The 11,167-nt window shown below is 33.4% G+C and overlaps 1 pseudogene; it reads right to left on the reverse strand.

Annotated features, from left to right (window-relative positions):
* Positions 1 to 10,951, reverse strand: part of LOC112916884 (Y-box-binding protein 1 pseudogene) — a 62,867-nt pseudogene extending 51,916 nt beyond the window's left edge.
* Between the last annotated feature and the right edge of the window lie 216 nt (positions 10,952 to 11,167).

Here is an 11,167-nt window from a genome sequence, read left to right on the forward strand (position 1 = left end):
TTTGTTCTGACTGCCGCCTTTTACTGTGTTGATTGTGTGCTTTAAAGCATGGAAAGTTTTAATTTCTGTGAAATCCAATTCATCTATTTAGGTTTGTAATGCATTTAGAGTTAATTTTCCTGTGTAGTAGGAGATAAGTTTCCAAATTCTTTTTTTCTTTTTCTTTTTTCCTTTTTTGTCTTCTTGATATCTAGGTGTCGCAGCAACCTCTGTAGAAATACTATTTACTATTTTTTTTTTCAAATTAAATTGTCCTGGCACCCCTGGCAAAGAATCAGCTGACCATAAATGTAAATATTTATTTCATAACAATTCTATTTCATAGAGCTGTATGTCTAAACATAATGCAAGTACTACACTACATAGATTATTGTAGGTTTGTTGTAAAAATTTTTTTAAAGATTTTATTTATTTATTCATGAGAGACACAGAGAGAGAGAGACACAGGCAGAGACACAGGCAGAGGGAGAGGCAGGCTCCATCCAAGGAGCCCGACGTGGGGCTTGATCCCGGGTCTCCACGATCACACCCTGGGCTGCAGGCGGGGCTAAACCGCTGCACCACCGGGGCTGCTCAGTTGTAAATTTTGTTTAATAGAAAGTGTGCCTTCCAGTAGTTTTCATCTTTTTAGAAATGTATTTTGGCTATTATGTGTTCCTTACTTGGATTTTGGGAACCGCCTTTTAATTTCTTACAAAACAAACTAGGCAGCGGGAATTTTGATAGAGATTGAAGAATATTAGATCAATTTTGAGAGTATTGCCATCTTAATAATATAAGCCTTCTGATCCATGGACATGGGTTGTAATTCCATTTATTTAAGTCTTATTTAATTTCTTTTATAATGTTTTATAGTAGTTACTATACATGTCTTATACTTTTCTGTTATATGCTTACCTATTTTGTCATTTTTGATTGTTGCAGAATTGTTTTTTAAATTTTATTTTTAGATAGTTCATTGATAATGAGTAGAAACACAACTGATTTTATACTTATCTTTTATCCTGCAATCTTATTAAATGTATTTATTAGCTGTAATATTTTCTTGTGGATTGTGTAGAATATTTTTTACATACAAAATCAGACCACCTGTAGATAGAGGCTTTTACTTCTTCCTTTCTAATAAGGGTGACCTTTTTTTTTTTTCTTTTTCTTGCCTAACGTCCCTGAATAGAACCTCCAGTACAATGTTGAATAGAAGTGATGAGAGCAGGGATCCTTGTTTTAGTCCTGAACTTAGATGAAAAGCTTTGAACTTTTCACCATTAAGTGTGATGTTGGTAGTGGGTTTTATTAGTTTGAAGTTTCTTCATATTTCTAGTTTGTTAGTGTTATTATATTGATTTTTGTACATTGAACCACTTGTGTTCCCAGGATAAATTTCATTTGGTTATGTTGTATAATCATTTTAATATATTGCACAATTCTGCTTGCTAGTATTTTGTTGATGATTTCTGCATCTATATTCATAAGGTATATTGATCTATAGTTTTTCTTTCTTGTAATGTGTTCGTTTTGTTTGCTCTCAAGGCAATACTGCCCTAATACAATGTGTTAGGAATTATTCTGTTCTAACTTTTGAGAATTTGTAAAGAATTGATATTAATCCCTCTTTAAATGTTTGGAAGAATTTAGCACTGAATCCATCTGGCACTGGACTTTTCTTTAGGGTTAGTTTTTTGTTTTGTTCTACAAATTCAGTAATTCAGTCTCTCTCTCTCTCTCTCTCTCTCTCTTTTAAGACAGAGGAGGAGGGGGAAGGAGCAGAGGGAGGAGGAGAAAGAGAGTGTCAAGTAGGCGCTACACCCAGGGTGGAGCCCACTGGGCTTGATCTCACAACCCTGAGATCATGATCTGAGCCAAAATCAAGAGTCAGACACCAAATGACTGAGCCACCCAGGCGCCGTTCTTTACATTTTATAAATTTGTTGATAATTTCTGTTTTTTTCTTAAGTCATTATGGTAAAATATGTCTCTTTCAGAGTTTACAAATTTCATTTAGTTCATCTGATTTTCTCTTCTGGTTTGGTTATTCTAACTAAAGGCTTGACAATTTTGTTGATATTTTTAGAGAAGACAACTTTTTGTTGATTTTATATTTGTATTCTCTAATTTGTTTCAAAGATTTATTAATACTTAATAATTATAATTTTTGTCCTCCTTGATTTGGGTTAAATTTAAACTTTTTATCTTAGTTTTTCAAGTTGGGAGACTAGGTTTTTTCTTTGAAATATTTCTTCATAATGATTTTTTAATTTCATTCCATTTTGATCATGCTAAGTGTCTAAAATCTAGTATGTGTTTTGTATTTGCTTAAAACTAGCCGTATTTCAAGTGCTCAATACACACATATGGCTAGTGGACTCTGTACTGGATAGCAAAATTTTAGCAGCTTCAATTCCTCATTGAATCTCCCAGTTAATTTCACCTCAACAATAAGTTTTGCCACTTATCCTAATCAAAGCTATTCATTTTGCCAAAAGACTGTCCACTTTCTAACAGGGGGGGAAAAGAAAGGGACTCAGTTAGTAATTGACATGAGAATAAAAGGAATGATTTGAGTCCTCTAATTTTTAGACTCAGTTCTACATTCTGTTGAAGTTAGAGTACAAGGTTAAAGTAGGCCCAGCACCAATTTTTAGCTCCTTGAACCTTGTCAACAGCCTTGTAATAGGTCACCAAGAATGGGCTTGTCTTGGCAATGTTAGAGAGTCTCAAGCTTGGGGACCTGGGTGGCTGTGATTGAGCCTCTGCCTTTGGCTCAAGTCATTATCTGAGGGTCCTGGGATCAGAGTCCCACATCAGGCTCCCTGTAGGAAGCCCACTTCTCCCTCTGCTATGTCTCTGCCTCTCTCTGTGTGTTTTTCATGAATAAATAAGTAAAATATTTTAAAAATTAAAAAGGAAAGTCTCAGACTCAACCCCATATGTACTAAATCAGAAAAAATAGTTTAACAAGATCTACAAGTTATTATATACACATTAGGTTCAAAAACTGTTTTAGAGCAGTAGCAATAATAATAGATAATAATATTAGGATCATCTGGGGAGATTTTAACAATTCCAATACTCAGAACCACAAATGCATTAAATCAGAATCTTTGAATTGTGACCAAAATATCATTATTTGTTAAACTCCCATATGATACTAAAATTCAGCCAATGTTGGAAACCACTCTTAGAAAAGGATTATTTTCCAAATGTGGAAACTTAATTCTTTTCTCCTTCAGAAAAAAATGGGTTTTCAAGGTAGGTAAGTCCTGTTAAAATTTCAAGAGATTCTGATATTAGATAGTTCAAAGGCCACATTTATCCTGTATAGCTCATTGCATTGGATCTAGGGGACTCTTAATGGAAACAATAATAGAAAAAATTTAAAAAATATATATATTCTTCTCCTCCTATTTTTCAAATAAAAACCTGAGGGGAACCTAGGTGGCTCAATTGGTTAAGTGTCTGCCTTAGGCTCAGTTGGTGATCCCAGTGTCCTGGAGTCAAGCCCTGTATTGGGCTCCCTGCTTAGGTGAGCCTCTGCTTCTTCCTGCCTCTGCCCACTCCACCACTCTCAAAATAAATAAAATATTTTTAAAAATTTAATTTAATTTAATTTTAAAAATAAAAACAAATACAATAAAATAAATAAAAACCTCAGATTAGGAATTTTCCATGACTTATACAAAGTCACTCTACTCTTTCTGTGAGAGAGATGGTACTAGATCATTTTAGTTAGTGAAGTAGAATGCCCTAGGTATGATACTATCCTGACATTTTCTGTTCTGTTTATATACATATAACTCTGACTTTTTCCAATTATGTCATTTGATCTAATAGATTACATATTTTATTCAAATATCTTGTCCAAAAGTTGTATTAGAATTATTTATTGAGAAATGGTACTCTAGGGGCTCCTGGGTGGTACAGTTGGTTGAACACCTGACTGTAGGTTTTGGCTCAGGTCTTATTCTCAGAATCATGAGATCAAGCTCCTCATTGGCTCTGCACTGAGTGCAGAGTCTGCTTGAGACTCTCTCTCCCTCAGCCTCTCCCCCAGCTCTCTCTCTCCCTTTCTCTCTTTCTAATATAAATAAATAAATCTTAAGAAAAAAACAAAGATATGGTACTGTAACATAGATTACAACTTACTTATCATTTTGCATCTAAGAGGTTATTAATGCCTGAGGTTCTTATTATTGAATAGAGAACGATTTTTACCTAAATGTTGCTATGTTTCTTGTTTTCTTTTTTTTTTTTTTAATTTAGACAATAGTGTTAAAAGAAGACATTCTCAGTTGTTACCCTGAAACTCTAGATGATTTGTGAAGATCTGAGCCTCTAGGGAATATTCCATCTTGCATAAAAAATTTAAAAAGCCACTACTTACAAAGAGCATAATATGTGTCAGATGCCTTAATGCATTATGTTATATAATCATAATTGGTTCAGATAACTTCAGTGACTTCTCTGTTTATTATCTTACAGTTAATAAGAGGTTAAACTGAGATTTCAATCCTAGTCTACATAATTCCGAAGTCCGTGCAATTTCAACTAGATATCACATCCACCAAATGTTTTAATATGGCCTTTGATTATGAGAATATAGACTTTGAGTCTTCATCCTAAAATAATTGAGCTGACAGGAAACTCCTAATTCTTAGATGTGGACTGAAGTTGTGGAGCAAGGGAGGAAACTGACAAGATCACTTAGCTGAATTTATGCTAAGAATAGAGGTGTTTCACTAATTTAACTTTTCTAAAGGCTATAGAGTTGGTGATTATCTTTTAAAGACTATAAAGTTGCTATTACCTTCACATTTATATTCTCATGCCTTCTGAATGATGAGCATGATTGCTCTGGAGTTGCTGTTACTTTGTGGAAGGAAAGGACTTCAAAAGCAAAAACATGTATTTCCAAAAAGCAATTTTTGTTTTTCCCAACTTTTACTACAATCATTATCCTAAAAATCTGAATGGATTTTATGGAGAACACTGATAAACATATCACCTAGATTAATATTTTCCTATACATGCTCTATCATGTACTCATTTCTCTACACAGCCATTAATCTGTTATTTTCTGTACATTTAAAAATAATTTTTTTGCTAAATATCTAAACATGCATATCATTAGAGTTCGATATCTGTATTTTACTTTTAATGCAAAATCTACATACAGTGAATGTACAATTTACACTTATCTATTCAATCACCTGTTTAACCCCAAACACTAGCTTACAGAACTTTATCATTGATCAGAAATCTCCCTATGCACTTCATCACTTTCTGCTCCCATCCCTGAGAGGCAACCATTTAGTCTTCTACCTTTTTCCCATGGAATTGATTTCCCTCTTCTAGAATTTCATATTAATGAAATCATGCATTATGTATTTTGGGAAAGTTTCTTTTTTCATTATATAGATAATATTTTTTGAGATTCATGCATGCAACTTAGTATGTTATCTCTATGTTTATTTAATAATTATATACTATTTGTTCTTTACTATTTTCCCACAATGTTCTAGATTATGCCGTATGTTCTATGTCCTTTATATTTCCATTAAAATTTTAGATTCAGCTTGTATATTTCTGTGAAATAAAAGACCACTTCAATTAAAATTGTGATTGTATTGAATCTATAATTGAATCAGTTAGGATTCTAACAGTATTGAGTATACCATTTCATGAGTATGACTTCTATTCCCATTTACTTGGTCTTTTCTAATTTACCTTATCAATATTTTATAATTTTCAAAGTAGAAGTCTAGACAACCTTTAGTCAATATATTCCTAACTTTTAAAAATATTTTAACACTAATATTAATGGTATTTATTTTTATTATTTCCAATTATTTGCTACTAGTATCAGAAGTACAGATTTTAACAATATTAACTTTGAATACTGTGATTTTACTAAATTCACTTTTTATTTTATTATTATTATTTTTTAAGATTTTATTTATTTATTAATGAGAGAGACACAGAGACAGAGAGAGAGAGACAGAGACAGAGACAGAGACACAGGCAGAGGGAGAAGAAGGCTCCACTCAGGGAGCCCAATGTGGGACTCGATCCCGGGACTCCAGGATCACACCCTGAGCCAAAGGCAGGTGCTAAACTGCTGAGCCACGCAGGCGTCCCAAATTCACTTCTTAGATGCAGAAGTATTCTTGTATATTTCTATTACTAATAACCAATTATTTAATATTCAAGTAGAAATAATTGTTCCATATATATGTAATATGTATGTAATTATCATTAGATAATTTATATATGTATAATATATATAATTTATATATTTTGTATATATAAAGTTTCCTATATATAATTTTCTCTATATATTATCATTAGATAATTTATATATGTATAATATATATAATTTACATATTTTATATATATAAAGTTTCCTAAATATAATTTTCTCTCTATATATGATCTTGACTGGTAAATGCCTTCATAAGATGTTGGATTTTTTTTTTTTAAGATGTTGGATTTATATAATAAAAATGAATCTTTAGAAGGGAAGTAGTTTATATATACCAAGATAATTATTAATTTTAGTGTTCTTCATTCCTTCTTGAAATCTGAGTATCGTTTCTTCTCTGAGAAGAATTTTCCTTAGAATTTATTGTAGGGTGGGTCTGTTGATCCTAAATTCTCTTGGTTTTCTTTTTTTTGAAAATATATTTTGCCTTAAATCTCACAGGATATTTAAACTGGATTTCAAATTTTGAGTTGACATTTAAATTGTTCTCAGTGCACATAATGAATCCACTATTTTCTAGATTCCAGTTTCAGATGAGGAATCAGTGATTATCTGAATCAATTTCTACTACATTAAATCTGTTATTTTATCTTGGCTGCTTTCAAGATTTTCTCTTCATCTTTGGTTGTCAGCAGCTTTAATTTATTATGTGTAGAATATTTTGTTTGTATTTATTCTGCTTTTATTTGCTAAGCTGCTTATATCTGTATATTTTTTGTATTTCATCAAATTTGGGAAATTTTGCCCATTATTTCTTCAGATACTTAGTTTTGCCCTATTTTCTCACTCCTTTCCTGTTAGGTCTATATTTAAACATCTTTTTTTTTTATATTAAATATTAGGCAGGTTCCTAAGACTGTGATATATATTTTTTTTTTCAATAATTGATCTCAACTCTCATGGAAACTATGATTTAGCTAAGAATAAACCAACACATATGAAACTAATAATACATATAACTGCTGTACACATAAAAATAAAATGTATAAATATAATGGGATGTCTATATGGTCAACCATGCTGTTTGCTTTTGTTTTTGTCTTGTTTTGAATTTGTTGTTTCATTGTTGAGTTACCATGCTGACATGTTGCTACCTTTGAGGGAAACACATATAAACAATGTTTTTATTTTCAGAGATTGTTTCCAGTACAATGTTGTTCCTTTTTTCCCATTCTCAGATGGTATTTACCCATGCTATGCAAAATTTTTTTTAAAATAATTCAACTTATTTCAACCAATATGTTACATTATATCTATTTAGAAAGTAAAATCTTTGAAATAGTCTGTTATTTTTATTTTAACCTAATCATGCCCGTCAACTTTCCATCCATTTGCTCACAGGCTGCTCATCATATCTCATTCAGATCAAAATGGGTTGCTTTGTAATAACTCTTAGGGCTTTCTGAGGATGTTGCATTTTCTAGAAATAGTATTCTCCTCACTTCAATTTAGCTTGTGCATGGGCTAAGAGCAAGCCTTTCTCATTTAAAGTACGCTATGCATGAAGAAAACTAATAATGAGGATGGTGTTACAAGTAGGCTGGAAACATGAAGAGGTGTTTGCTGTTTTTGAGGAAAAATGCCATATTCAATTGATAGAAGTGTACACAGCTGTGTTTGGGTTCATCAGACATCTCATGATAAAAGTCTGAGGTTTGCTTATTTTCGAAGTGTTTTGCCACATGCATTTCCCCTTATTTTTTAGCATGGAGAGAGTTTCAAAAGGCCCATATGCTGCAAGTTGCCATTTCATCTGTTTATCAAAATAAATGCATAAATAGGCTTTGTTGTCAATAAATTATATTGAGTGGGTTTATAGCCTGCTTTTCTTTCTTCCAGATAACCAGATAGCTCGGAAGTAAACATTCCAAAGCCAGAGGATTCAAGTATCATTGCCAGAATTTTCATATATCCTGGAATATGTGCTTCAACTTTCTAAATGTTAACAACTTTTTTGTGGTAACCAACTCAAGTCAGTTTCCTAGTTGTATCATGTCTGCAGCTCTTACCTGTTTAGACTAGTTAACATTTTCTTTTTGAAACAGAATTTCAAGAAAGAATCAGGTTATTTCTAGAATCATATCTTATAAAATTCTGAACTGAACTACTATGAGTCATTGATACAATCAGTACTTCCCTAATCTTCAGTCATGACCATAATCTGTCCTACTTCTAATTGAAAGTTTGTGATTTTAGAAACATTTTTTAATCTTGATTGTGGTGCTTCATCATTCTCCTACTTTACTTTTTAGCTCTCGGCTAAAGCTTAATATTTTGCTAATTACTCAGAAGTTGCTCTTTTTGAGTTTGCTTCAGTTTAAATGTCTGTCTTCTTGGATGCTATTACTATGAATGGCCTAGCTTTTTGACAATTATTTAAGACCTTTGTTAACAATTTGTTGGCTTGTTGAAAAAAATAGGTTATTACCTTTTATTAGACATTACAAGTTAGGTTCTTAAAAAATCTCAATTTGACCAGAAATGAAACAATTTAAAAAACTTTAAAGGTGTATTGAGAAAAAAAAAACAGGCTTACAAAAACAAATACAGCATATTTGTCATTACCAAAAAGAGACAATTTAAAAACAACCATGCTGAATAGATAATGCAGGTAATCCTAGTTATCTGGACAAAAAGTATCTGGACAGTCTACAACTCTCATCAATTGTTCATTTTTTATTGGAGTTTCATAATCATTTCTATTTGTTGGATGACTAAACCCTAATATGGATGATGATAAAGATGGTAATGGTAAATCAGCATTTACTTAGCCCCCCACCCCACTTCCAGGTTTGGGAGTGGGCACATTTTCAGCTGCTGAATGCCCTGCCTTTGTCACTTTGTCATCTTGTGGGTTAGGGTTTTCTGAAGGTCTCAGCAGATAATTGAAGATGCTGTGGTACTAACTTTGAAGTGGCTACTGACATGGTCTCTCTTCTCCTTGATTTTCCTTATCTTCTTCATTGCTGTCCTTCCTAGGCTGTCTTTGGCAGTGAGGACACCTGCAGAATATCGATCTATAACCCTGATACATATTCTGTCTCACTGGTCTACCTTGTTCTCCTGCACCCTGTTTGTCAGCTCCCTCCACCACCTTTCCCTGTACAGGAGGTTTGGAATACTCTAGTTGGCGCCCATGGGGTCTCTGCAGATAGAAAGGTGGCAACCATTACCTGAGCTAGGATAGGCATGTTGAGCCTGGCCTTCAAGAGTACTCTCGGATCTCACATTCTTTTCCCCATGCTCACTATTCTGATTATCCTGATGACAATTGCATTGAACCCCTGGGATATGGACGTGGAAGGGGTCTATAGTGGTGACAATCTGCTATATGTTTACTGCCTTAAATTGAAACTCCACCAGGATTGGTGACATTTGCTACTTCTGCACCCTTTTCTCCTTCAACAACATCAATTCCAGTCTCTCCATCTCCTATACTTCTAGGGTTAGTCTTTATGACAGTCTGGTGTACAAATGCATCTTCCTTGGTTTACATATACATCATTTTTGTTGATGAAACCACATCTGTTTCTTACATCGAACCATTTTACTTTCCCCAAAACATTAGTTGCAATGATCTTCTTGTCCCCACCTACCGGCACTGCCTGTGTGAGGTTGCCTGGGTTTCTGCACACTGTGGTGCCAGGTTTCTAAATGTTGACAACTTTTTTGTGGTAACCAACTCAAGTCAGTTTCCTAGTTGTATCATGTCTGCAGCTCTTACCTGTTTAGTCTAGTTAACATTTTCTTTTTGAGGTTAAGGGAAAAACCTGTTGCATTTATTCCTTGCCACAAAATACACTGGGAATCAACAATCCAAAGGGTTAAGTTTGTTTTGAACACTGTCTTGCAGCATCTTTTTCTTTTGTTATCCATTTTCAAAGATTATAATGAGACCTTAATGTATGTAAGAATTTTTCACATTGGAAATTATACAAATATTTGATATGCTAAAATCTTGTTAGCTGGATATTTCAAGGAGGTAAAATCAAGTAATCTTACTGGAGACATACAGATTTGGTCCTCCGCCCCCCTGCCTTTTGATGGATTTTAATGAGTGAAGCAAAAGCACCAATCTGGAGGGAATGTGTTTTGTCACACCAAAGAGATGAAATTTTTGTAAATTTACATCTCACTTAGGTTGCAGATTCTTTGCCATAGGCCAATTTGCTTTCATCTAAAATTCTATGGGAGATAGGGATGACCAGGCCAAGTTGCATTCAACATAATGTTAAGCTAATGAGGTTCTGTTAGTTTGGGAGGTTTTTTTCTTTTAACCTGAAGGAAAACCTATTTGGGGCTTCTAAACACTAAAGAGAAAATTTTGGTTTAGACTAGTATTCAGTCTGGTGCCAAACTTCCAATGGAATTCAAATCCACGGAATAGAAGTTTTATCCATAGAGGCTATCCTAATAAATTAATCCTTCACTTTGATCTATTTGATGGTCTTAAAATTTCCTGTTTCAAACAGCTACATTACTTGATTAAAACAATGTTAAAAAAAAAAAAAACTGTTTTTTTTTTTTTTTTCTGTATTTGCTGCTGACAGCAGGTGGATCTCAGCCTGGCTGCTCATGGTTACCTTGATGGTGACTGGGGTTTCTTTGTGGTAGCTTCGGCTCTTCCTGGTTATAGTGGAAACTAGGCAGGTGGCAGGGATGTGGCTGCTCTGGGCTTTCTGGGGTCCCCATTTTCCACTCCCACTGCCTATCAACTGAATGGCTTAGCTTTTAAAGTTAGACACTTTTTTGATTTAAACTGCATTTCCTCCTTGTTTCTTATAAGCCTAATTACTGTAAAATGGGAATAAAATAGCTATTTTTTAAGTAATATTATGAGGACTAAATGAGAAAATTAACGTAAAACTCAGTAGCATTGCCATGAATTTGACATGAGATAACAGATAA

This window comes from Vulpes vulpes, chromosome 8 (assembly GCF_048418805.1).
Source record: "Vulpes vulpes isolate BD-2025 chromosome 8, VulVul3, whole genome shotgun sequence".
In the NCBI taxonomy this organism is placed as follows: Eukaryota; Metazoa; Chordata; class Mammalia; order Carnivora; family Canidae; genus Vulpes; species Vulpes vulpes.